Genomic DNA, 26,844 nt, shown 5'->3' with positions numbered 1-26,844 from the left:
GTACCTCTTCTCTTCTGGTCTACTCTTCACTCTCCCTGAGCCATCTCTGGAGAGCTGGGTCCCCTCTGAGTAGCTCAGGGCTGCTCCCCACCCTCCCTGCTTCTTCTCAACGCCTGTGTCATGTGTCAGCTCCAGCCTGGAGTAGAAGGAAGGTCCATTCTGATTGATTTGACATTCTTTTCGGCATGGGGTATATGTGTGCGTGTGTTGGGGAGAGGGTGACCCTAAAGGATACCAGCAGATTGCTCTCATAGGTGGCCAGTAAACCCTGGAAGCTAGCCCCCCACTTGCTGCTTTGTCCTGTTTGGTTTGGAGGAGACTGTGGCCTGGGTTTCTCCTTTAGGTGGGAGAAAAGGCTGCCAGAACTCTTAGATCTTTGGCCCACAAGCCTCTGACTCTGCCTCTCATCCCGCTGAGCCCCCTGGGGTGTGACGGTGGCATCCCCAAGTATTGTGAACCCCCAGCTCACCTTTCTCTTCTCCCTGCCCCCCTGCCTTGCACCTGTCAGCTGTTTCATTGACTGTCTGGCTTGGCTGCCACCCAATCCCATCCTCCCAGGCCAGCTCCTCCCTCCCCGCCACCCCTCAGGCCTACACTGCCCCCCTTCCTGTCTCTGCCCACGTCTGTCTCTACCTGCCCGTCGCTGGCACACCTGAGGATCCGAGGCTGCCTAACGGAGTGTGGGGATGCTTCAGGGTGTTTACCAGACAGCCGGGATAAGGTATTAAATCCCGTTGCTGTCTTCCCAGGGCCAGGTTCCTCAGATGGTTTTCCAAATTCCTAATCTCAGTGCCCACATCCCTGCCCGGCCCCTGTTTGATGGGAGCCTTCCTTTCCGATTGAAGCTGAACCGAACAGACTCTGTCGTGAGGTTGGGTCCGGGTTCCTACCGGGGCATGATGACATGGAGGTCCAGCCCCTTCCTCCCTGGAGGAAGGAGGTTCTTCCTTCCTCTCCTCCTTCCTTTCTTTGGGAATCTTAGGGAGTAGGGGTCAGGATTCTGCCACCAGGTGTTCTAGAGCCTTCTTGAGTGTCCCCCTCCCCTACCAGTGTGGTCATGAGGCAGGAGCAGGTAAATGACAGCCCTTCCTGAGCCCAGCGCTACAGTTCTTCCTGCTCGAAATAAAAATGGCCAGGGGGGGGTTTTGCCCACGGTACTGAACACCCTGACTTGCCCCAGAAGAGAGTCTGCAAAGCAAACCTGTTTCTCCACGGCGTCTCTGCGCTGTTTTGGGAGCGCTAAGAAGGAGGCGTGCTCCTGTCCGGTGCTCTGGGTGGACACCTGTCCTCATTAAGCTGGCCTGGCCTCTGGGGTGACAGGAGGGCTCAAATGTGCCCCAGTGAACAGCGACATTGAGGCGCCCCGTGGTATCCACTTGTGATGATGGGCAGAAGCAGCTTCCGGGGGTCTTCCCTTCTCTAGGACATCTGAGGCTTGTCTCCCCTTCCTGGGATGGAGCAGGGAACTCTGTCCCCATCCTCAGCCTTCTCGCCCAGAAACTAGACCGAAAGAGGCAAATTAGCCTCCTTCACTGCCCCCTATCCCCCAAGCTGGGAACTTTCTATGAGGGGTAGAGCACCCTTCAGGGGGTGCTTGGGACTGATGGATGTGTCCTTGCTCTGAGCTGCCACGTGACCTGGACAGACCTTTCTAGTTTCGGCTTCTTTTTCTCTGGCTCTGTGTTCCCTCTTCCTTTTCCCTCCTGTGCCCCCTCTCCTCCTTCCTCCAGGCAACCAGAGGTCTCTTGGATTTCACAACACCGGGAGCTTCCCTCTCTCTCCAGGTCTCTTCACCTCATTCCTGCTCAGGCTCCAGGTGGCCGGCGACTCCACCCTCTTCCTGTTGCCTTGGCACTCAGCGCTGCACTGGGCTTTCTCCTCTCTCCCTTCCTGAGCTTAGGGCACTGCCAGGAGCAGGGGGATCTCTGGGACCCAGCAGAGAGGGCTTTGGCAGCAGTGAAGCAGGGCTGGGGCCAGAGAAAGGGGCACCGCGGCAGACTTCACGCTGGGTCCTCAGCCAGGACCCTCACTATCAAGGCTTCTTCCGTGGTCATACAAGCCGGGGCTCCTGTAAGAGTCCTGGGTGCCAGGGTTCCTGATGTTATTTCAGGGTATTCTTTTTCTAATATGTGTTGGGCAAGGACTAAGAAGTGGAGTAGAAAAAAAGGAGGGCAAAGACAATCTGAAAGATGACATTTGCCACGAGGATGAGAAGGAGGAGGAGGGGTGGGGGAAGAGGAGGAGGGAAGAGGTGAAATTAATTCATTAGAAAAACGTGTTTACTGGCTTTGCTTAGGCGCCTCCATTTTAAAAGTCTACGTTTACAATAAGTCGCTAATTAAAATACAAAATTAAGCACCAGCTATGTTTTTTTTTCCCCCTTACACTTTAACTGCATGATTTTTTGTGATGTAATTTCTGGAAACACCCAGTGTACCTCACAGGGCTGATTGTTTGATAAACTAGAAGCACCTGAAACCAACCCCCCAAAATAAATATATAAATCCAGGGGGAACTTAAGGTAGATTGGAAATGACAGAGAACTGCAGACAGCACAGAACCAAAAATCCATAATAATAATAATAATAAAAACCTTCTAAGTAAGGACATTTATCCTGCCTACCCCGATACCAGAACTATCTGTGCATCTCGGGGAAAATAAAAAGCTGAAATGGAAACCAGATCAAGTGGGGTAATCGCTCCCTGTCCCCCACCCTCCAGGTTAGTGCTATGGAAAAAAAGCAAAAACAACTCAGAATCCTCCCTGATTCCATTTCAAGCTGGGCTCAGTACTTGCTGGGCCTTTTTCTTTCATCACGGACTTTTCAAGGGGAATTTCTTTTTCTTTTTTTAAATAAATTTATTTATTTATTTTTGGCTGCGTTGGGTGTTCGTTGCTGCGCACGGGCTTTCTCTGGTTGCGGCGAGTGGGGGCTACTCTTTGTTGCGGTGTGCAGGCTTCTCACTGTGGTGGCTTCTCTTGTGGAGCACGGGCTCTAGGTGTGCAGGCTTCAGTAGTTGTGGTGCGCGGGCTCAGTAGTTGTGGCTCGTGGGCTCTAGAGCGCAGGCTCAGTAGTTAAGGCTCACAGGCTTAGTTGCTCCGCGGCATGTGGTATCTTCCTGGACCAGGGCTCAAACCCGTGTCCCCTGCATTGGCAGGCGGATTCTTAACCACTGCGCCACCAGGGAAGTCTTCCAAGGGGAATTTCTTCATCCCCCTTGTTCTGAACCAAGATGCAGTCCCAAGAGTGGGTGAATGGGGGCAATGACTGTCCCCCCTTGGGAAAAACAAGCCTCTCCATGCCCACAGAGGGCAGACAGTATGTCCCAGTCTTGGTTGCTGGCCGAGTTCCTGGCTGTTCTAGAAGGTAGTGGGAAAGGGTGGTCCATGGTAAGAATGGTGTGTGTTGCCTTTTGCAGACAGCCCCATGGCCTGCTGCCTTCTTTAAGATGCAGACCTGGGTGATGATTGCAAAACTGCTGAGAAACCTGTCGGGAACTGACTCCAGGGTGGGGCTGGGAGGAAACTGGATCCCACTGGCAGCCTGGCTGCTGGAGGATCCCAGGCCCAGCATTGTCTGTGGGCCCGAGGCCTCCTGAGTACCGGGCATCTGGGCAATAGGAGGGTCAGGGACAGAGGGGACTTGGACCACACTGCCTTCTCCTTTCTCTGATCAAAAGCTGGAGGCCCAGCTGGCCAGGGGCCCCAGTAATCTCTTCATAAACTTCCCTCCTGGGGAAAAAGGATTTGCCTCTTTTTAAGGTCTTTTTTAAAAAGACATGTTTTTCCTGATTGTAAGTCATGCTCATGGCTCATTGGAAAATACAAAAAACTGTGAAGAAAATAATTTTTAAACATGTAGTGTAGTTAAAAGTACAGGTTAGGTGAACAGAGTGACCTGGGTTTGAGCCCCAGCTTTGCCCCCCAGCGCTGTGACTCTGGGTAAGTTACTTAACATTGTTCAACCTCGGTTTCCTCATCTATAAAGTGGGGATAATGATCATATGTATCTTGGAGGGTGGTGAGGATTCAGTGTGATGATCCGTATGAAATATTGAGCACTGAGCCCGACACACAGCATACTTGAACATTAACTATTTCTGTTATTGTAGTTAATGATTGTTCTGCTGCCTTGAGATAATAGGCTTTTTAATTTTTTATATCGATGAAATTCTCTCTCTAAACCTGTGCTGTCCAATACAGTAGCCTCTAGGCACATGTGGCCATTTAAACTTAAACTAAAATTAAATAAAATTAAAAATTCAGCTCCACAGTCACACCTGCCACATTTCGAGTGCTCCAGAGCCACACACGGCCGGTGGCTACTGTACTGGATAGCGTCGAAAGTTCTACTGGACAGCATTCTAAACGATAGAGTCTTATGAGTTCTGTCTCCCCAGTTTCCTGCTTTCTGCACTTGTCTGTTAATGGCTGCATAGTGGTCCACGATATGGCTGAGTCACACTTCTTATTGGTTTCAGTCTTTGTTCCTGGGATGTTGGAGCATCCTTTGGGCTCTGATTGGGCCCTCTGGGGTCGCCCTTCCCAGCACTGGTGATGTGCCGCTCTCTGATTGGTGCCAGGCAGCAAGGCATTCTGGGAGGAGCAGGGCCTCACCTGCTGATTGGCTCCCAGTGGCGGTGCCAGGGCAAGGGGCGGGGCTCTGTTTCCCCCCAGTGGGCCCTGTCAGAGCAGGAGGGGGCTGCCCCTCTCAATCCCCCGTGCGTCCCCTCAGGCTGGCTTATCCACACCCTTCACCTCACAGGGCGGAGACCAGGGAGAGGAGGGACGTGCTCGAGGTAGTAATAAAGAGCAATCGTGATCCGCCTCCACTGACCCGAGGGTCCCAGGTGTTCCTAGGAGCACCCCCAGGGAACCCCCCAGGAGCGGGTGGCCTTTCTTGGTGGGGAGCGAATGCCATGGTTGGGGCTGGCCTGGCTCCCTGAGGCCTGCGCAGACCTCCAGGGCCTGGTGAGGGTCTTCAGGCTTCTGGAAGGGCCCTGACTGAAGAGGGTTGTGAGATTCCAGGGAGGGAATGCCAGGGTCCCAGGTCGGGGGCAGCTCCAGAAAGACCCTGGAATGGCGGGTGACCATCCTGTGACTGGGGTTCGTGGAGTGAGCGTCGGGGTGCCGGGGTGACGCCGGGGTGGTGGCCCAAGCCTCTCCTCCAGCTGGGCGGTCCACACCCTCCTGGGTGGCCAAGGGCAGGGCTCTGGGTGAGGGGCTGCGGGCAGGGCGGGCTGGATAAGTAATCCCCGGGGCAGTGGGCAAGACAGAGAGGGAGAGCCGAAACCGGACCTGCTGATGTGGCCCTTTCTGCTTGCAGCGGATCATAAAATATGGCTCAGATTTTCATTACGGGCTCTATCGATTATCTTCTGGGATGGATGAATTATAGAGAACATTAAATTTTTTAAAAAAAGGAAGGGAGAGAGGAAATATCTGAATGAGTTTGGGTGGTCGATGGCAGAAAGGGCTGAGCCACCAGGCCTGTGTGACCTCTGTCTCCGAGCAGGGTGAGAAGCAGACGGCTCAGGGTGGACAGCCTCTGACTGCAGCTCTCAGCCTCGCAGGCCTCCTGGGCCTCCGTGGGCCCGGCCTCGCCACAGGGGAGGCCTAGGCTCTCCTCGCCTGTGCCCTGTCCCCTGCAGGAATCTGCCTAAGTTCTTAGAAGGCAGATGCTTGGGTTGTTCACAGGATTCTGACCCAGAAGTAGGACCTTTCCCAGGCTTTGGGCCTTCAGTGATGGGCGGTGGGCCCCAAACTCTGCTGCTTCCCCTCCAGGACCTCCTGATTCTGGAGAGCATCTTTTGTCTCCTGGGGTCAGGACTGGGACAGGACCTCCTGAGGAAGGTGGATACCTGAGCCTGTTGGCCATCTCAGCTTTCCCCTACTTCTTGTTCCTTCCATCGGCAGTCACTGGCTTGGAGGATTTCCGTTTTCCTTTGTAAGCTTGGGAAAAACGTATCTGGGTTGCACTGCTGTGCATCTAAGTCCAGTCTGGAAAGAGAACCTCCTGGAAGCTCATCATCCCTCCCTTGCTTCCTCCCCACCCGCTTCCCTCTCCCTCTCCTTGCCAAGCAGCGTGTTGCACAGGTGTCAGGCAGGCCTGGGTTCAAATCACTTCCCGGTGTGTGACCTTGCGTGGGTCACATCCCTCTCTGAGTCTTAGTTCCTCAGCTGTCCAATTGGGATAATAAACTGTCTCATTGGATTCTTGTGATGATTACATGCATTAATGTATTAAGGTCCTTGGTACATAGTACTTAATAAATGTGAACTATTATTATTTTCCTCCTCTACAGGGGCAGAGGCTGGAAACCTTTCCCCCGTTCTCTTCATTTAGCCCTTTTGATTGATTTTATTTATTAAGTACTTATAGCACGTACTATGTGCCAGTTACTTTTCTCAGCATGCTACACATAATACATTATTTTATCCTCATAACCGTATGCAGGAGGTACTATTATTATCTCCATTTTATTGATGGGGAGACTGAGGCACAGAGAAGTTAAAGTAGTCTGCCCAGGGTCACACAGCTTGTAAATGGCAGCTCATACCTGGCAGCCTGGCTCCCAAGCTTGTACACTAAAGCACTAAACCACTGCTGTCCCAGTGATCTGGTGGGGTGGCATGTGTGTGCACACGAGTGTGTGTGTGCACACTTGAGTTCCAACAGCCCTGCCCTTGGTGGCGGTCTCTGGCTGACCCTACTTCCTGACCCTCTGTACTAGACGTGGCTCCCTCAGCTCCTCAGTGACCCCAGCATTTAGCAGGGCCCTGTTCTGGGTGGAGCTTATGAGCCCACGCCCACACTGCCCCCCTCCCCCTGGCTTTACCTAGGCTACTGTGAAAAGGTGGTGGTTTCCATGGATATCCGTCTCCCTCTGGTGACACGCCCTTTTCTGTATAACTCTGTTCCCTAGAGTTGATTGTTTTTGGCACACAGCTCTGTAAACTCATCCAACAATTAAAAAGGGGGAGGGGTGGGGCAAAAAGGAGACAGACAGTAACTGTGGGGTGAGTGACACACAGGAGGGGCCTCTGGTGTGTGGGTTCCCTCTCTGGCCCCTGTCGGCAGCAGGGCAGCACCGTAAGTGCAGAAAGCCACATAACCAGCTGGCCCGGAGTTCCGCCGGTGGAGTTCTGAGAATTCACAACTCCACGTTTCTTTCCATTTGAGCTGTGTTCTTGCCCCATTTAGTCCTCCCTCAGGAATCTAAAGGGGCCCATTCTCGGAGCCACCGTAGCCATCTCCAGAGGCCACTTGAAGCCATGAGATGCCAGCTTGGACCAATTTGAATATTTGCTGCCCTTGCTTTGGTTGTGTATGTGTTTGCCCTGTTTGTGTACCATCAAATACCTGCTGCGTTGGGCGTACCCATTGTAGGCTGTGTGAGATCACAGATGAAAAATGCAGTGAAAAACACTTTCGTGCCACGACACATCATGTAGGATTTTTGTATTAAGATGTGGATTTTTTTATTGTTTTTTTTTTTTTTCCCTTTTCCATACAGCCCTGAAGTTGGGCAATGTGCACGTCTGCGCTTTTGTTTTCACTCCAGGTGGTTTATGAAATCTGCTCATGAGGGCTCTGTCCTCTCCCCGCCCAGCCTGATCTTCCACCCCTTTATCCTCTCGGGTATAGATCTTTTCCTGCCACCCCCCCAGTGTCTTCTCGCCTTTGGGGAGATGATGGGTGCCACCCCGCCCCCCCCCCCCCCACTGCACATTCATCCAGTGAAAAGCAGGGGATCTTGTGGCCCTGCTTCTCAGTCCTGCATCTCTGAGGCAGGTGTTCATTGCAGTAGGAGGTACCGCTTTGGGGGAGGTAGCCGAAATCTCTGTGTACCCACCCACCCCCCGGGTAAAGCCACTTAGCTTACCCTTTGTCTGGAGAGAAGAAATAGAAGTTGTCCCGTGCCCACAGGGCCTCCTGACTTAGAGTGGCCCTCTCCCGACTGGCTGCCTTGTCCTTATCCCACCAGGTGACAGCGTTGGGTGGCTCAGCCCCCTCTTTCGCCAGGAGGTCACGCCCACAGCTGGGACCCTGTTTACCAGGTGGATCTGGGGGTTCCTCCTGCTCACCAGGTGCGTCACCGTAGGCCTCACCTCCCTCCAACCTGCCACCCAGCCGGAAGGAAGCGCCTAAGCCTGGCCTTTGCCTTCCCTCTGGTTGTGATCTCTGAGTGCTTTTGGGTGGCTCTGGGGGATTTGATGGAGACCTGTTTGGAGGTCAGGAGAACTGAGATTCAGGAGGGGAAACAGCATGGGGTGTGGGTGGGTGTTGAGGTCATGGGTGGGGATGAAGAGGAACTTTCAAGTGAGTTGGGCCTTGGAGTCTGTCAGCCCGAGTCCAGGCCTGGGTCCAGCACTTGCGAGTTGTGTGACCTTTGGCAAGTCCCTTCGTATCTCTGTGCCTGCCCTCCCTAATCTAGCCACAGGGATCATAATCCTTCCTACTTTGTGTTGTAAAGATTCAGTGAGATCATACAGCACTCAGCATGTTGCTTGGCGAACAGAAGGCGTCCAGAAAAAGAATATCATTACTTCTCACATAGGCCTATTGGCAGAGGGTGTGCCCTCCACTCCCAGCATGTTCTCTGGCACATAGTAGGTGCTCAGTCAATTCTTACTGGAATCAGCTGGAGAAGGGTCAAGTAACCAAGCGGTCTCCTTGAACCTGAAAGTTATTAATTCACGGTGTTGATGGAGGAGTCGGGAGAGCCCAGGACACAGGTTGGGGCTTAGGGAAGCTAAACAGAAGGGAGCGTGAAAATAGGTGATGAAGTTTTCTGTCAGAGGAGAGGGATGAAGCTGAGCCAGGCCCATCTGATTCTGACATGAAATCAGGGACTAGTTCAGTTTCACAAACACACTGCCCACCGTGGGCCAGCTGTTGTGCTAAATGCCGGGGACGCAACGATAATTAAGACCTGGTCTCTGCCCTTGAGGAGTTAAAAATCAATGGTGGAGACAGACTTGTGAACAAATGACTTTAGTCCAGTATGCATTGAAATGCCACAGGGAAGGCTGCATGAGGAGCAGAGTAGAGGGGCATATGGGCCTGCTTGGGGTAGATTCTGGAAGGTTACCTTGAAGAGACTTGGAAGAAGAGGGTGCTGCTAGTCGAGAGCGTTTCTGGAGCACTCTTAACGCCTTTCACGTCTCTTGTTGATCCCCCATGTCTGCTAGGTAGGAGGGAAGAAGGTGTTATCTCCACTGGACTGGCGAGGAGATGGGCCCTGGGGAGAGTACATGGCTTGTCCCAGGGCCTACAGTGACTTAAGCGGCAGAACTGGGACTCGGACCCCTATCTTCTGATTCTTGGCCCAGTGTTACTTCCGTGCCTGCACCTGGCTTCTCACCCCTTCACCCCGGAGCTGCTGGCCAGAGAGCTCCGTCCTTTGGGCTGTGCACCTACTGACCAGGATTCTTGCTGCTGCCGTGGCCCTGGGGCCTGTGCTGTGGGAGGGCCCTGTCCACGACAGGCCCTGTGGCCTGCGCCCCGGTTTGGTAACTGGGTCAGGCTGCTTGGTTGGGGACAGTCCTGGAGCAAGGCCGCACCCTGGCAGGGCTGGAGGATGGCAGGAGTGAGGAGGATAGAGGAGGAGGAGGAGGAGGCCTGGACACACCCTTTATTCAGTTGTCCTTGATGCCAAAGCTGAGAAGGTTCCTCTGCCTTGGGCAGGCCCCTCGTCAGCTGGCAGAGGCCGGACAAGGACCCCACCAGGGTCTGGAAGACCCTCTTCCCCTGTAACTGGAACCCCCTTCTGACCAGGACGTAAGACCCTGGTATCATTCATGTTCACCATTTATGTGTGGTCAGACTCTGGTCTTTCTAGCTCTTTGCCTTTTCTCTGGGGAAACGTGTATGCCTGGAAGCGGGGGGAGTGTCAGCCGGCTGTATAAGCAGCTGGCTGTCAGGTAGGGTAGCGGTCATTCTGATGGGATATGGGAGTGGAGCACCCCGCCCCCAGCAGAAGTGTGTTCTGGGGGTGGGGATCTGTAGGTGGTCAGAGGCACCCCTTCCTCCAGCTCAGAGATGTTTGGTCGGTGGGTGGGCTGCCCCGGGCTTTGGGGATTCTGGACCAACAGTCAGGGGAGTGTCAGAGCCCAGAGGAGTGAGTCTCCCAGTGGCCCTGAAGTTCCCATTAAAGTGTTTTTTCCTCTTTTTTAAAGAAAAAAATATTCCCAAACTGGAAAACAAAGGAAATCCACTTCCCCCAAATCACACGAAACTCACATTAGGGGCCTGGCGGGAATCCATGGAAACCAGGAAACCCGCTGTTAACCCTGTATGGTGCTAAAGGGTGGGGTGGGACCTGGGCTGCTCCAAGCTCAGGACCACTGTTGCAGGCCCTCCCCGATGCTTCTCCCGGGGAGCTGGTCTCGGTGGCACTGCCCAGCGCGGAGGTAGGGTGGAGCTGATGCTGGAAGCTTTTGCCTTTGAAGCACCAACTCCCCCTTCCACTCATGGCCCAACCTTGGGAGGCAAGAGAGGAGGGGTTCATGCACTCCAGGGAGGCCCCAGGGGATCCAGGGGCTGGGCCAAGTGGGAGAACCTGCCAGGCAGCTGCCCACACCGTGCCACACTGTGGAATCGGGGCCGAGCCCACTCACAGGCTTTGGGAATACACAGACCAGGCGCTGTGGGTACTGCAGTGCCCTGGCAGAGGGGGAAGGAAAGGACTGGCATTTCAGCCGCCACCTTCCCTCATGTCAGCCTTGTACGCAGGGTGGGTGTGCGAGCAGACGGACAGCGCCCTCGGGGTTCCTGCACCCCACTCTCACATCCATGAGGCTGGGACTCCAGGCCTGGGAGGTTGGTGTGCCGAGGTTGGTGGCGGTGTGTCTGTGTCTGCATGCACGTGGGCTAATTTTTCTAAAAAGGCTGAAAATATTTACAGGTTTGAAGTTGAAACGCAAACAGGAAAAGCCCTTTAAAAAGTGAGTGTAGTGGATATTCAAAACAGGAATCACCATGGAAACACCACAATATTTGCTTAAATTGACACAAAGGTTGCCCGGTAGCAGGGCACCGACTTTCTTTGGCCACATTTTTTTGGCTCAACACCTATCACAATGGAATCTCACCCTCTTTTCTTTTTTATGAGATGTAAGGTCACAGTACCAGAGTGGGGAGGGGGAAAGAAAGAGAAGTAGCCAAAATCACCATCCTGGTAGCTACGGGGACACCTGTTGATTCCATTTTTAGAGACTTCCATAAGGCCATCAGGGGGTCATGGGAGCAGCTGGGAGCTGGTGGAGGGAAAGTCTGGAGGGAGCAGGAGGTTGGGGAGGTCAAGGGTTAGTTTGGTTGCGTGGGTCTGATCCGGTTTCCAGTGTCAGCTTGATTCACTGTCAGGCTGACCTTTCACCTCAGGTGCCAAATCTAGGGTGTGATCACTCTGTTGTTACCTGGGGTGGCACCTGATTGGCCTATTTTTGTTTCTACCTGTTTGATTCTTTTACTAGGTGCGACGACTGCATAGCAGTTGGCTAATAATTGTGCAAAGGGTGCATTTGTTGTAGGGTCAGGCATGGCACGTACCACGGCAATGCCATCTGCAGATTGGTAGGCAAGGTCCAAGAATCTCTTACCTTGCTGGCCTGTTGCCGGGCAAGGTGTCCGAACCTTACCCTCCATTGTCCTTCTCTCTGAGTAGCTTTGTGGGTCTCAGTTGTAGCCTAATAATCTGTTTTCCTTTCTCCTTTTGGTAGGTAAACAGACCTCGCTGAGTGAAGGCAAAGACCCTCTCCAGCCCACCTGCCTTTCCCGCTGTTACGGCGTCGACCCGTCCTGTAGAAGGGGGTCCTGCAACTCTTGTGGTGTGTGTTGGAATGGACTTCGGACCCCGGCTTCTTGGGATGCAAAGGTAGCTGCTCCCCACTCCCAAGATGCCACTGGGAAACGTGGGTGGGAGCTGTGATTGACCAGGTCAGGGCTTCCTTCTTAGGGGAGGGACTGCGTAGGCCTTTCTCAGTGGTGGTAGCTTAGCCACCCCCAGTGAAAGTGAGAATTTGCAAATTCGAGAAAAGAGCCGGGGCCTAGGAACAGGATATCTGCATTTTGGCCCTGGCTCTGCTGTCGACTCACTGCTTTTCCCCCTCTGGACCTCTGTTTCCCCACCTGTAAAATAAAGAGGTTGGAATAACTGACCCGGAAGAATCCTCCCAGCATTGCCACTGTGTGACATTGAATGGTGCCAGCGGCGTGCAGGTGCTCCGGGTGAGGCCTGTGCCCTGGCAGACCCTGCTCCTGGAGCTACGTGCCAGGTCATTTATGAACATCACCTCTGGGAACGGTAAGTCCGGCCTGTCTGTGTGTCCAGCGGCTCCTGCTCTGCTCTGAGCTCATGCATGACTTGTTGGGGCTCTCCTGGTGGTGCGCCAGCCCAGGCAGGACCCTCCTTAGAGAAGAGGCCACAGGTATCTTTTGACCCCGGCTCAGAAGTAGCCCTTGCTTAAGGCAGGTACTTACGCCTGGGGTGGGTAGTCTATAGGTCTGGTACTGTCAGATGTTTACCTGCAGGTGTCAAACTTGGCAGTTCTTGGGGTGGAGGGTTGACACACAACAGGTGACTTACCACGTATTGATCATTAGTCAATATTCTCTTAAGATCCGGAGGGAACTGGCCCAGAGGGGTTGGGCGTTGGTAAAGTTGACGGACAGCGTCTTAGGGTGGGGGCTGAGGCTGAGGGGCCTAGAGCGTGGCTGGGAGGGCAGGGCTGGGGGCTGCTTCTCTTGTGTGTGCCAGGCTGGAGTCCGCAGCCCCAGCTCACCCACCTGTGCTCTCCCTCCCATGGGCGCCAAGGGCAGACGTGTCCTGCCCCTCCCTCCAGTGGCCAAGTGCTGCAACTCTGGACTTTGAACTTGCAGGGAGGAAGCACTTGCAGAGATGGGTGCCTTGGTGCCCACTGGGGTTTGAGTGGTCCCCAGAGCTGCAGTCCTGGTCATTTCGGGCCATGCCACCTCGGGAACTAGCAGAAACCCTGGATAAGGCCTAGAGATTTGCAAATCAGATGTAAATGTGGCCTCTGGTTGTTGTGGTGGAGCAATCGTGTGTCTGAGACTCTTCTTCCTGGTGTCCAGAATGCGATCACCGTCCGGGAACTGGTCCATCCACATTTAAGATGTACAGCGGTTGTCCCCTGATGGCGATGGGGCCGTGTAGACTGTTGGTTGTGCAGCCCTCTGGCTGGGTCTGCACCGGCACCTGTACTTCTCTGCTCCTTCCTGGGCTCTTCTTGCTCGACTCTACTTCCTTGATGATCACGGGTCTTAGGATGGCAAGCCCACGTGTCGTTGAGCCTCTGGGTGGTCTCCCCGGCTCCCTGTACCCTGTGCGCGAGCAGGTTGCCAGAGTGCCTGTGGAACCCCTTTCCAGGGGGCAGTGTTTGCCGGTTCTGTCCTCAGTGGCAGGCTTTTTGTTTTCTTCATTCCCTCGGTAAAACACGCCCATTAGTTTTTCCCTTTCTGAAGTTTCCACTCACTGTTGACTCCCAGGGGCCGTGCCAGCTGGGATTTACACCCGGCATGGGGTATGGGCTCCACGAGTCCTCTGGGACTCCCGCATCCTGGCACCGGCCATCTCGGGCTTGATAATGAAGCTTGGGGACTCAGAGGGCTCCAAGTGGGAATGTCATGGCCGAGCCCCTTCTCACTCACCCGGCCCTTTGGTCACAGGCTAGGGTCCTGTGTGGCAGGGGTGACCCATGGCCTCAGAGGTGGCCTGCCTCACCACACCAGAGTGTGGGCTTGGGGCAAGTCTGTGCTCAGGCCTGGTCTGCAGGCCTGATCCTGTCTGACTCAGATTCTCCCTACTTCTGGCTACACCACAGAAGATCTGGTTATGTTTATTCAACAGTTACGGAGGGCCTGGTGTCTTCCGATCACTAGGAACAGAGTGACAAGACGACCGGCTCTCATGGAGTTCTGGTTGGGTAAGCGGACAACAAACAAACCCACAGAAAACAACAAGGAAATCATTCGTGCGGAATGGAAATGGATGAGGTGTTGGGAAGTGACTGGGCAGTCAGAGGAGGCTCCTTGGAGGAGGCGACAGTTAGCTGAGATGGAAGGATAGGAAGTGGACAGCCATCCGAAGAGCGGTGGAATATTTCAGCAGGGGAGGACTGGTCTGGAGGAGCTGAGGCCGAGAGCTCAGTGGACAGAGAGAGGCCCCAGTGCTGGGAGGTGGATGGGGTGGGGCTGGGGTATGTAGGACGTGATGTACCAGGGGAAGTTGGGACTTTATTCTTTGGGTGACAGGCAGCTGCTGGAGGGTTTCAAGCAGGGAGGTGAAGTGATCTGATTTTGTTTTAAAAAGATGGCTGGGGCTGCCGTGGGGAGAGCAGATTGGCGGCAGCACGGGCAGAGACGAGGAGGCAGCTGCCAGAGTGAGAGTCTGAACTCAGCCACCGGGTTAAATTCTGGGACGGGGCTTTTGGTGATTTTAGGAACCGAGTGGAACCTTTCTCTTCACCTGGGAATGTCCCACAGACAGGTTTTTGTTGTTGTCGTTGTTCCTCTCCTCCATTTGACATCAGTAAAAGTGGCTGAGACAGAAGGGGGAAATGGGGAGAAGGGGGCAGGGTCCATGTGTGTTTAAAGGGAGAGTGAAGTGGTCTTGCTGATGGATTGAATGGGGGAAGAAGAGACAAGACCCCAGGGTGACTCTGGCATTCCAGGCCCCCGATGCCTGGCCCTGTGTCTCTTCTCTCACCTGACAGTGCCAAGGGGAGAAGCACCACCCTGGGCGCTGTGCTGGTTGCTAAGAAAGCTTGCTGGAGTGCATTAGGCGCCCCTGGGTCAGCACCATGTGGAGGGAAGGCCCAAGGCCTGCTTGTATCTGGCACCGATTTCAACAGGGACTTTCCAGCTAACTGTCCTTTGGCCCTAAGGTGCTGCACTGAAGCCTGTTTTGTGCCTTTGCTCCACGGATTCTGTGCTGGGTCTGAGGTTGGGCCTAGAAGCTCGTATAGTTCCTCTCACTGTGGCTTTAAATGTGATCTCTGTGCCTGGGTGCACAGAACCTCAGTTGATCAGCTTTGAGAGCTGAAAAATGAGTTTGTCTAAGACCCCCTCATTTCCAGACGGCCAGCACAGTGTCCAGCCCCAGCTCATGGGCAGGGATCCTGGCCGTTTTTCCACATGGAAAGTCTTTCCACAGTTCACAGTGTGAATTGCCGTAGGTACCTCATCAGACTTGACCTAGGCCACTGGCCCTTTTTCCAGGGATCCTGAGCTGAGGCTCCACTCTCCTGGGTCCTGGTATCATCTGCTTGGGCCAGGACAAGGCAGGCAGTCCCAGCAGCGATGCTGTAACAGCCAAGCCATCCCCGACCCCCCTGGGTGGGCGCTGCATAGCCCAGACAGCAACCAGAGCCTGGCTGGAGTGAGTGTGAAGCTGTCACGGCCGGCTGTGGAGGCCCCAGTGAGGACTTGTCCGTGCTGGCAACATATTCGCAGCAATATGGGCCAGCTCAGCCCTCCAGGAAAGCTCTGGAGGCCTGACCTCCAGGGGGAGTGACGGGAGGGAGCAGAGGGGCGGGCTGGCGATGACGTCGTGCGGGGGGTGATGGGGATGTCCCAGGCGCGCAGCTGGTGCCTCTGGCTCCAAGGGGGTGTCAGCCAGTCTTCCTGGGTGTGTCTGCCGGCATCAGAACACTGGGCTGAGCCCTGGGGGAGGGTGCGTCTGGGTGGGCAGGCCTGTGTGTCCGTGCATGCATGGGAGGCTCTTCTGCTTTCTGCCTCCATGGCCTGCACTAGATCCATGGCCTTCACTCCTAACTGGACTGGACAGTTCTAACTCCGTCCTCCAGGGCTTTGATCTGGTGTGGGGCTGGCCGCTCCAGAGCCTGCAGCTGCGGTGGAGGCGTGGACGGGCGGGATCTGGAGAGGGAGGTGCTGGCTGAGGGGAGCGGGGGCCCCTGTCCTCCACCCCCCCACCGGGTGAAACCCTGGATCAGTGGACTCCAAGGTCGCAGCCACTTTGTACTGGGCAGAGACGTGATGGGGAGATGGTGTGGGAAGAGTTACTGATCCTTCTGGCTTCTAATCTGTGTGAAGATTCTGCCTGGTGTTGCCGACATCCCTGCCTTGGGCCTCCTTCCCCAGTTCTCCCTTGTGCCTCCCGCCTTCCTAGCAGCGTCGGAAGCCCCTGGGTTCCACCAGGCGCAGACCCAAGGGGTGAGGGATTGGGCAAGGCTGGCAGCGCCTGCCCGCCTGGAGCTACCCAGGGTGATGTGCTCGCTCCAAAGGGGACAGCGGCCCATGGCTTTGGGAGGGTTAACATCTCGTGGACGAGGGGAGAAGCACTCAGCGCTGCCTCCGTCCTGTGACCTTGGAGCCTCCACAGGGAGAACACGCTGGCGTTGGAGAAGCGACGGCAGGTTTTGCACACGAGGGGAGTCCCAGTGGCTGGGAACGCGTCGTCTTCTCTTGCACATCTTCAGGTTCCCCCGTTCTGTCTTCCCCCGGTGTCCCTGGCCTCTCTGATTCCAGAATCCACCCAGGTATAGTCCTGGTCCGGGAGAAAGTCCTTCAGCTGCCCCCCCCCCCCCGGGCCTCCCCACACCGTCAGCTGCTGGTTCTCTGTTAAATCAGCCTTGGGGATGGTCCCCACCTTCCGCTCACCACCCACTTTAGTTTGGTTTCTTGGCCCTTCAGGAGCAGGAGCCTTTTCTGACCCTGAGCCTTCTTCTGGTAGCCTGGGCTTGGGACCTCTGTGGCCCTGGGCGGTTGAGGGGAGGGAAGGTGTAATTAATCACTAGTTTCTTCTCCAGAAATGCTAATCGGGAAAAGCAATTAAAAGCAACTTTTTTCCCTTAGTAATCTGTGTTGAGAGCTGGTAATGAAGTTTAGGGCCATTGCGACTCAATATTTCAGCTTCACCGACTCAAGTCAAAACAATCCAAGCCCAGGAGTTTGCCGGCAGCAGAGCTGGGCCCGGGCAGCAGCTGGGAGCCCTGGTGTTCCCCCTCGTCACCGTCGTCCCACCCTGTGCTGTTTCCCGGGCAGAGAGAGTAGCAGTCCCAGCTTGTAGGGCAGGGTTGGGGTGACGAGGAGATGGGTCCCCTAGGACATCCCTGGGAGGCCCAGAACCTGGAAATGCATCTAGGGGATGCTAGGACCAGGATACAAGTAACACTTGGTGTGCTGCAGAGCCAGGGAAGGGTGGGCTCGAATAGGGTTGGGGGGGGAAAGATGGGTGTCTGGGGAGCCCACTGAGGTCGGCCAGGGCTCAGCCACATGGGACTCAGAGCCAGAAGAGGTGGTGGTCCAGATCCTGACCTCTAACCTCCGGTCATTCATTTTTCGTTTTCGTCTATTTGTCAAGCATTACTGATGCTTGATGACACTACAAACCGGGTCGGGACTGCAGCAGTGAACCAGCAAGGCAAGAATTCCTGTCCTCGTGGCATTAGCATTTTCGTGGAGGGAGGCAAATGATAAATGAGATAAAGAAATAAAGTAGATGTTGGATGGGACATGTGTCGGGGAGAAAATTGAAGCACGTTTGGGGAATAGAATAGAATAGGGAGTGTGTGTGGTGGTGGATGGCTTGTCATCTTCGGTGTAGCCTCTGAGGAGGGCGTCCCTGGGATGGTGACATTTGGGTAAGGACAGAAGGAAGTGAGGGAGCGAGCCACCCTAATTAATATCTGGGAGAAGAGAGTTCCCGTTGGGGAACAGCAAGTGTGAGCTCCCAGAGGCGACAGCACCCCTGGCACGTTGGAGGACAGCAGGGAGGCTGGTGTGGCTGGAGTTGGGGAGATGTCGTGTGAGGTCAGGGGGGTCGGGCGGGGGCGCCCCCAGATCCTGCAGGCCTTGGAGCCATCGTGAGAACTCAGGCTTTTGCCCCGAGTGGAATAAGAAGCTTTTTGAAGAATTCTGAGTGACGTGATCTGCTTAGGCACAAGCTCTTTATTAAAAAGCAAGACCCACTGTGGCTGGCTCCTGCTCTCACGGGCCGTCTGCGCCCCTGTCTAGGTGCGTCTGCACAAACCCCCGAGCCCCCTCCGAGGTGCTCTCCTGAGCGGACATGAGGAGCGCAGAGGGGCTGTCAGCAATCGCCCTGCCCCAGCCCTGCCGGCCGGCACAGCCCCACCTCGGGGAGCAGTTCAGAAACAGGGTCTTGTCGCTTTAAGCCGCCCCCGGCCCGGCTTCCCTGGCTGCTTTATCTGAAGTCCAAGCGCATGTTGTTCCAGGACCGATCTGCTTTAGCTAATTAATAATCTGACAGGAGCCACCCAGGGGATTAGCCGCTGAGCCGAGCTCCACCAAGCCCCAGCAAATGAGTCCTGTACTCCTTGGGGACATGGAGGTGACTTTGGGGGGTGCGGGGAGAGGGGACCCCCACAGGTGAGCCATGGTGTTGGGCAGTGCAGTAGTGACCAGTGAGGGGAGAGGGCAGGTGGGGGACAGTTACGAACAGGGCCCCTTGAAAGGAGACTGCTGTCCCGAGACGGCGGGGATCTCTGCTCTCCCTCGCTGCCCCTTGCAGTCCTGGTCACCCACCAGAAACCGTCCCCACCAGCCAGGTGCTACCTGCTGAGGAGTGGGAGAGCATTGCCAGATTTAGCGAATAAAAATACAGGATGCCCGGTGAAATTTGAGTTTCAGACAAACAGCAAATCATTTTCAGTGTAAGTATGTTCCATGCAGTGTTTTGGACATACTTACACTAAAAAAAGTATTTGCCGTTTATCTGAAATTCAGAGTTTGCCAGTGGTCCTGCGTTTTCTCAGGCAACCCTGAGCACCTAGGGCCAGAGGCTGTGGGACTCCCTCCCTGGAACAGCCTGGAGCTCCCTCTGGAAGAGGCAGCGCCCTTGGGGGGCTGCTTGGGGGCTTGGCAAGCAGGGTGGGGCTGGGGCACAAGGACCCCCTCACCACGGTACTGGGAGAGGAGGATGGAACGAAGGTCAGCCACCTGCCAAAGTCTCCCACCTCTGTCTGGGCCCAGGTAGCCCTTGGCTGAGTGGACTCCAAGTTCCCTCCAAAGGCACTGTGGTCCCCGGGCTGGGGAGCAAGTCCCAGGGCCACTTCCGCCAGGTGAGGCTGTCGTCTGGGAACAGTCTGTGGCGTCTCCTGAGGTCGAGGCCTGAAGTTCCTGGGGTCATCTGGGTTAGGTGGTCGTCTGCTAAGGGCATCTGCTCTGAGCCCAGGGAGAGGCCGGAGGGGTGGCTCCCTGTGTGGGAAGGGGCCAGGCCAGGTCAGGCACGAGGTCAGGGACAACAGCCTGCCCTGCGGGGCCACCTCCATGTTGTGAGACCTCGGGGCACTGACCAGAAATACCTGTCTGCCCACCTCTCTGAGCTACCCTGAAGGCTGCCAAGCAGCCCCTTGCCAGCTTCTTAGGGAGGGCGTGCCATCCACTGGGACCAGGCTGCCTGGGATGTCACTCCAGGGGTGGGGGGGCGTCTTTATTGGAAAATGTGATGGCGTCCTTACTGCTCCCTCTCATGACCTCTCTCACCCGGGCTCCATTGCCAGGGTCAGAGAAGTCAGGGCGGCGAGAGGGGCCTGCTGCCAGCTGGTGGTAGTCCAGCTCCTGCAGCCAAGGGGCCTGATGCCAGGTGGGCACTGCCCCTGAGGTGCGAGCTCTGGCTCCCGCTCTGTCCTCTAGGAGTTAACAGCATCCTGTGTAGGGAGGCCTCTTCTCCCCCAGCCCCGGGCTGCCCTCCTCCCAGCCCTTCCCAGCACAGCCAGCTGGGGAGTCTTGTGGTGGGAGCAGAAGGGGGCTAGGGGTGCCGGGCCGGGGGGAACCTCTTCCGCTTCCCGAGCTCTCAGCCTCTTCCCCAGCGTGCCCCGCGGTTTGGCCCTGTTTCGCAAGCCGTCTGCTGCCCCTGCTGCCTCTGACCGACATCGTTAGCCTGGGTATTTATATTTCATTAACGACATTAAGCCCAAATGGCATTAAAAGCAAAGCTGGTGATAAATAGCTTATTAATAAACAGGGAGTGCTCCGTGCTGCCTGGCCTCTCCCAGCCCTGCATTAACCCTTGCTGCCCCAGATAAAGATGCTTCACCCCAAAGATCATCCCCGCGAAGATGGGCCCAGAAGAGCCGGTCACCTGTCTGCATTCTCCTGACAGCTCTGAGGTCAGTGCCTCTTGGATCCTGGGCGGGCCAGTCCTGGGTCACTCGGGCTCACGAAACCCGGCCAAACCCCTCACAGCTTCTGATCAAATCATCATTACCCTCTCCTCACTAGTTTTGATTCTGGGCATAAAAAATTCAGGAAATGTGGCTTTCTGGGCTGTAAGCTCAGATCTTCCCCATTACTTTGGAGCGCTGTCTGAAAGGAAGCTTACAGAATATTTCGAATCAAAAAGAGTGATGCTTATGAAAATAACAACAACAGTCATGATCTCAGCGGACGTGTCCTGAGCGTAACTGTGAGCAGGCCTTCTGCCCATCACACCACGTGCACCAGCTCCCGGCCACCCCAAGGATCATCTAGCTCAGGCTCATTTTTAATGTGGGAAAACTGACGCCCAGAAAAGTGAAGCAGGGTCACCAGCTAGAGCCCACGTCACACAGCTGCTGGCACCGGGGCACGGGCTGCCGAGCGATGCTGGGCTCCAGTCCTTGTGCAGTCTCCCCCGAAGCAGGACCTGTTGCAGAGGGCCATCCCGCCTCCTGGGCCTCGGACCTTCCAGGGCTTCTCAGCTGCAGCTCCAGCCTTGCTTGACTCTGACTCCTTGCCCTTGGGACCCCACTGCTCTGTTACTCCGCACCCCTGCCTGGGCCCCATGTGCCTGCACAGGCTGGCCGTCTAGAGGGCACAGCCATGCACCTTGCAGGCCACCACCCCTCCTCGGACCTAGAGGTGCCAACAGAAAGCCAGTGGAATGTCCGTGGTGCTGTAGAGGCCCCAGTGGGCTTCTGCTTCTGGTTGGAGCAGCTTCTATGAGGTGCCCTCCTGCGGGGGAGGGGGTACTGGCCAGGCCTTATTTGTTTGGGGTTTTAAGTTGGAGTCTCTTGGATGTAGGGCCATCTCTTAACATTTCCAAGAAATAGGGGCAGACTCAGCCCTGGGTCCCACCCGCACCGATCCCACTCCAGCTCCCTAACTGAACTGACTGAAGGCAGGAGGAGAAACTGGAACCTGTCTGAACTTCGGCCCCACCTAGAACTCTCAGTCCTGCAGACCTGAACCAGGGTTCTCATTGTCCTCCCTGCCCATCTGGGGCTATCTGGGCCCAGGCCTGGCAGAAGGGGAGAAGGGGCTCTCTCGGGGTTTTGCAACACAGAAGGGAAAAACGGAGGGGAGCCTGAGGGGAAGATGCCGTGTGGTTCTGAGGGGAGGATGGCGGTAGAGGGCGCCTCGCTGGGACCATCTGGTTGTGTCTGGTGAGCACCTGGGGAGGATGGAGGGCTAATTAATTAGCAGGACTCCTGCAGCCTCTGCCGGGGGCCTGGACTGCTGCTCTCAACACATTCCCGAGCTGGGAAGGAAGTTGGTGAGCAGAAGCCACAGGGCTCCTCATCCAAGAGGAATTCCACTTATCCCAGTGGATGGAAGTCTGACCACCCCCCGCAGAGCAAAGCAAGCGGGAGGGGAGCGGGCAGGGAGACCCTTCCTGACTGACATGATAACTGGGACTGCCTCGGAAGGTCGGATTCACTCCTGCTCCTCCTCCTGGGAAGACCTTCCAGCTTGCTGTGGCCGTGCAGGCCTCGGACATCCGAGCAGGGCATGGCAGGTGGCTGGGAATGGGGTCATGCTTGTCACCTACATTACACTTGGCGTACATTAAACCGGCGCCCAGAGAACCCAGTACAGAGCAACAGGGGAAAAGAGGTCAGCCGGGCCTGCCCCTGCCTAGATCTAGTGGTCAGACGGGAGAACTAGTTGGGAGAAATGTGTGATGGAGAGAGACAGACTTCGGAACCAGGCCGACCTGAGTTGCAGTCAGGCCCACCGTTGTGTACATGTGTGGCCGTCACTTCACCACGCTTAGCCTCAGCGTCCTCCCCTGTAAAATGGGCACGGTAGTACCTTCTTTGCAGGGATGTCATCTCTAGAGTGCCTGCGACAGGGCCTGGGACCCTTAGATGCTGAATGAGGGGTAGCTGCCCCCCTATTGCTGTTAGACCTACTCCTAATCTGTTGTGTTAAAGTTCTGTTTGAGAAAGGGGAGAGGAAATGGCTAAAGAATACAGTGTATAATACAGCAGGGCACGGCCTGCCACTCTGGCTGGGAGGCCAGTCCACTCAGTGGGCGTTCCGGAGCCTGTCCTCCTGTGCTCGGCTTCGAAGGGACAGGAGCAGAGGAGAGCCTGTGAAAGGGACGCTCAGTGTACCCCGCTCTCAGCGCGTGCCCGTTCTCAAGGGGAGCCACGTGTGGGGGTGACACCTCCGGTTCCAGGCAGCTGTGGGGAGCAGGACAGGGCTCTGCAGCGTGGTTGCCCCTGCTGCCTCTGATGCCAGCTGCGGTGAGGCAGGGTCTCCCTCTCCCCCACTTGATCGTGCCCACTTGTAGCGCACTGGGCTTTGGTTGTGAGCCCACGTCACCATCCTGCCACCGTGAGAAGGCAAGGACCGGGACGCCAGCGTCTGCTCCCTCCTTCACGTGGGCTGGGATGTGTTCTCCTCCTGGGCTCCTTCACAGACTCTGGGTGGAATGCCTCCCTTCTGCCCCTGGGACCTGGCCTTTGTTATAGCATCAGTGGAGGCCATTGCTTCCACCACATCTGGCACATGCTGGTCTTGGCACTTAGCAAGTTCCCCCCACCCGTGGGATTTGATTGGCCCACTGGGTTCTGTTTGTATGAGAGGCAAGAGCTTGGACACCCACCCTCTGCCGGCCGCCACCTTCCCAAGCATGGCGTATCCTTTTCTTCCCAGCCCCACCCTTAGTCCAAGGTCGCCTGTGTTCTTCAAAGGCCAGAGGCCGGATGGGGACTTGGGAGGGGGTCATGGAGTGGCTGGTGCCTCCTTGCTTTCCTTGCCTTGGTGGAATGGCACAGCGGCTGGGGGTTTCTGCCACATGCCACTTGTCACCCAGAGGATTTCTGAGAGCGCACCTCTGCTTAGGAGGGTCCCTGCGGGGAGAAGCCTGCTTTGCCCACAGGATCTCAGAGCCACCCAACTCCACACGGGCCCAGGAGAGGGGCTGGGGAGAGGGGTCGCAGCCTGAAGACAGCTCCAGGGAGTGGGGAAAGTGCTACTGAGTGGGAAGGTTGGTCAGCGGCCAAGGAGCTGGGCCTTGTGGCTCGATGGGCAGATCTCTGAGTGGGGCAGAGTCCACTCCACACCCAAAGCTTTCTCCTTTCCTTGCTGCCTTGACCGCAGGGCTGGCAGGGCTGGTAGCTCACTTTCCCCTTGGCCCACGGCGCTCTGACCCCAGGCCAGCCTCCATGGGCTGTAGCATAGGGAGGCCCTGGGAGAAGGACCCAGGACCAGGGCTGGCCCTTGCTCGGGGTGTACAGTGCCCTCTTGGCTCCGTGCCAGCCCCCACAGTGGGCAGTGCCTGCCTGTTCAGGGCACACTCTGATGCCCGTCACAGGCAAGGGTAGCCTTCATCTGAAGCCATTGGACTTGAGGGGAGGGAGGAGACCACATGCATATTCCTTCCTCCGGGAGCCTTTGCCTACTTTCATTTTCTTTTCGCCACTGTTTTTTCTTGGGGTCTAATTAAAGACTTGGAGCCACTTACAGCCTGCGGTTGGCTTTTTATTTGGGTCCTTGGCAATTACCTCCTGCCCTAAAATAAGTTTCAACGGAGCAGAGGTAGGAGTTTTCTTTTTAGCCAAGTTCTCAGCTTTAATTTTGCTGTGTGTATGTGTGTATGCGCGCGTGTGTGTGACGAAGTGTAAAGAGGCCTTTCCTGCGTCCCTTTTCCAAATCCTACCTCCTTCTCACTGTCCCCATCTCAAGTGTCCTGCGGCCAAGGCCGAGCCTGGACAGCAGGAACAGTATGTCCTCAGCATCGCCCTGCCTGGAGGCAGCTCTGTGACAACAGGCAGGTCAGCTGCTGACTCTGTCCCAGTTTCTTCACCTGTGAACAGGGACAGCAGGGCTGGGCCCGCCAGAGGCTCCCCTGCTATGCTGCTCTGGAAGGAGACCTCTTGCCACAGTGGAGTAGGTCATCCCTGGGGTGTGGGAAGCAACCACCAACGCCAACAGGCCGTGCTTTCCCCTGCCGGTCAGCACGCCTTGTATTTGAATAGGGGCGTGTAATCGTGTTCCCCAAGCTCTCTCCCCGCTTTACCCTCCTGGTCCTCCCGGCCACCCTGAGAGCAGCGTGATCACCCCTACTTTATAGACGAGGCTCCCTGCAACCAGAGATAATTAGTGGCTTTTCTGATGTCATTTGGCTTCTAGGGGATAGAGCCTTGGGATTCAAACCCAGGTCCTCTGATCTTCCAAAACCCACACCCGGAACCAGCTGCATAATTTGCGGGACCCAGTGCAAAATAAAAATGCAGGGCCCCTCCTTCTAAAATTAAGAATTTTACGACGGCAGCTGTAGGACATTGAACCAAGCACGTGCCCTTCTGAGCGTGGGGCCCTGTGTGACTGCGTGGATTGCCCACCCAGCAAGCTGGCCCTGCCCACACCCCCTTGAGTCGCCTTCACCTGTTTGCCTCTGTTCCCACCTGCGTGGTGAGGGGCAGGGAAGTTACATAGGGGCCACCTGTGTTCCGTGTCCCTGGCCTCTGCGGCTTTTCCCTGCAGATGCAGTGCTCGGGTCTTCCCCGGTCTTGGCCTGTTGAGGAAGCACTGTACCTTAGCATGACACAGGCTTTCTGGGGTTCCCTGAGCCTCTTAGGGTCCTCCAGGCCTATTTAAGGCCACCTGAGACTTAAGGTCAGTCAGAGGTGAGGAAATCAAGAAAAAGGACAGAGAGGATTTGGCAAGAGCTCTCCTTGGGTGGAGGGTGCAGATTTGGGGGGATCAATCCTTCCAGTCCCATTCAGGAATTCTACAAGGTCTCTGTCAAGTTTAAGCGTCAGGTGACCTGCCAAAGTATCCAGGTCATGCGGGGCTCTGATTGCTGTGTTTGGGGTAGAAGGTCAGGCAGCCATCATTGGGCTAACCTGGAAACTTCCTAGCTGGCTGTTGGGGACTTGGAGTAGCCTCGGAATCTTGTGGAGTTCACAGAAGTTTCCCGACAATGGGTGGCTTGATGGAGCACATGGCTGGGCGTGTGTCCATGGGTACACTGGCATATGTCTGTGTTCTGGTGAGGACACAGCTCTCTGTGTGCTGGGCAGCTATTTAAATAAGAGCTGTCAGACTCTCGCCAGCTTCCCTGGAAGGAGCAGCCTTTGCCTGCCCATCTCGGGACCACGGACCTTGTCAGTGCATGCCTGCCCTTCGTCCCTCCTGCTAAGAAGGAGAAGAAACCTGGGTACCAAAGTCCTGGAGCTAGCACCCCACCCCCGGCTCTCCCTGCTGTTCTGCTTGCTTCTAGATTCTAGACCTTGGGTGAACTTCAGGATGAAATGTGTCCTAAAAGCCACAGCAGCTGTTTTTATAAGGGGGGGGGATCAACTTCATCTAAAATGGGGGGGACGGGTGGGGGTGGGAATCCCATAGGTGGAAGTTCTGAGGCGCTTTGATCATAGGAGGGAGAGAGTGCCCGAGTTTCCAAGGACTGATTAGATGGCATGCCAAGTGTATTAAATTTTGCAGACATTTTAACAGCAATATGCTAGATAGTTGGGTGTCCCCTGAGGCAGCTGGATTTTTTATATCCTTCACAGAAGGTCGGAACCCTCTTCTGCCTGCCTCCCCCCTCCACCCCATGCTCCGTGCTTCTGTCTCTCTCTCACCCTCCCTTTCTTCGACAATTTTCCTTGCTTCTTGCTCTCTGCTCATAGAGAAACTAAATGACACCTCTGGTCCCTGCCCAACAGAGGGCATTCCGTCCCTCCTGCCCTCCTGTCAGGAGATCGGGGGTCTCCAGCGCAGGGTGTGGGTACGAATGGGGGGGCCTGATTTCTATTTTTTTCTTCCGTTTCCCCTTCCTTCTCCCATTTTGGAGACGGTCATAAGACCTTCTCCCTCCCTGCTTATTTTTATAGGAAAAAAAAGGCAGGAAAAGAATCCATCTGGCATATGAATAATTGAAATGGCTCAACTCTGTTCCTGTTGCTGCTGTTTGTTCTCAGCTCCCCCGGCCCCCAGCCCATCCCCCTGAGTGCGGGTCTCTGAGCAGAGGATGTGTGGGCATTCTTAGAAGGTTCTCGGTGGAGGCCCGGGGCCCTCCTTAATCTCAAGTCCTTTCTCCCTGTGAATCTGTAGGTCTGGGTGGGGGGCATTTGGACATGTGGTTGGTTTTCCTTCTCGTGCGGACAGCCAGCCCCTGGCTAGAGTCTCTCCAAATACCACTCTAACTAGAATGGTTCCTTCGGCCCTTGGGCCTCAAGGGACAGCTTCCCCTGACCCTGATTTCCCCGAGGGTCCTCCTGGATTGTCTGGTTCCAAGCTCCTTTCCCCCGGTCCCCACCCCTGTGCCCTCGGCTTCAGCAGCCTGGGGCCTCCCGTTTGGGGAACTCAGGCCTTTGCGGGGCTCACTGCACCGCTGTCTTAGCACTGCCTCCAGGGGGCTGCTGCCAGCCTGCACCCCGCGGCGTGAGCCCTAGCACCTTGCTCAGAGGTCTGGAGTCCTCGCCCACCCACTCCTCTTCCTCTCCTGCCCCTCATCCTGCCCAGCCAAGGGCTTTCGCATTCTTCACTCTGTCTGACACAGCCTTTGGGTCCGGAGCCGTGAAAGCCAGAGCTTTTTAAACTTCTTTCCACCGAGTTGGAAAGTTGGGAGAGTTGGGAGAAAGCACAGTGGTCGCAGGTTGGGGCAGGGGCAGGGGTGGGCAGGTAA

General features: G+C 55.8%; 1 protein-coding gene across 1 annotated transcript in view; it reads left to right on the top strand.

The window, feature by feature from the left end:
• CASZ1 (castor zinc finger 1) overlaps positions 1-26,844 on the top strand; it is a 148,346-nt gene that overhangs the window by 21,231 nt on the left and 100,271 nt on the right. The window contains exon 2 of the mRNA XM_057532103.1: positions 11,726-11,880. The gene's annotated coding sequence lies outside the window, so the exon portion shown is untranslated. The remainder of the gene's footprint in view (positions 1-11,725; positions 11,881-26,844) is intronic.

This window comes from Balaenoptera acutorostrata, chromosome 1, assembly GCF_949987535.1.
Source record: "Balaenoptera acutorostrata chromosome 1, mBalAcu1.1, whole genome shotgun sequence".
In the NCBI taxonomy this organism is placed as follows: Eukaryota; Metazoa; Chordata; class Mammalia; order Artiodactyla; family Balaenopteridae; genus Balaenoptera; species Balaenoptera acutorostrata.
This window is presented reverse-complemented; position numbering and strand designations above follow the sequence as displayed.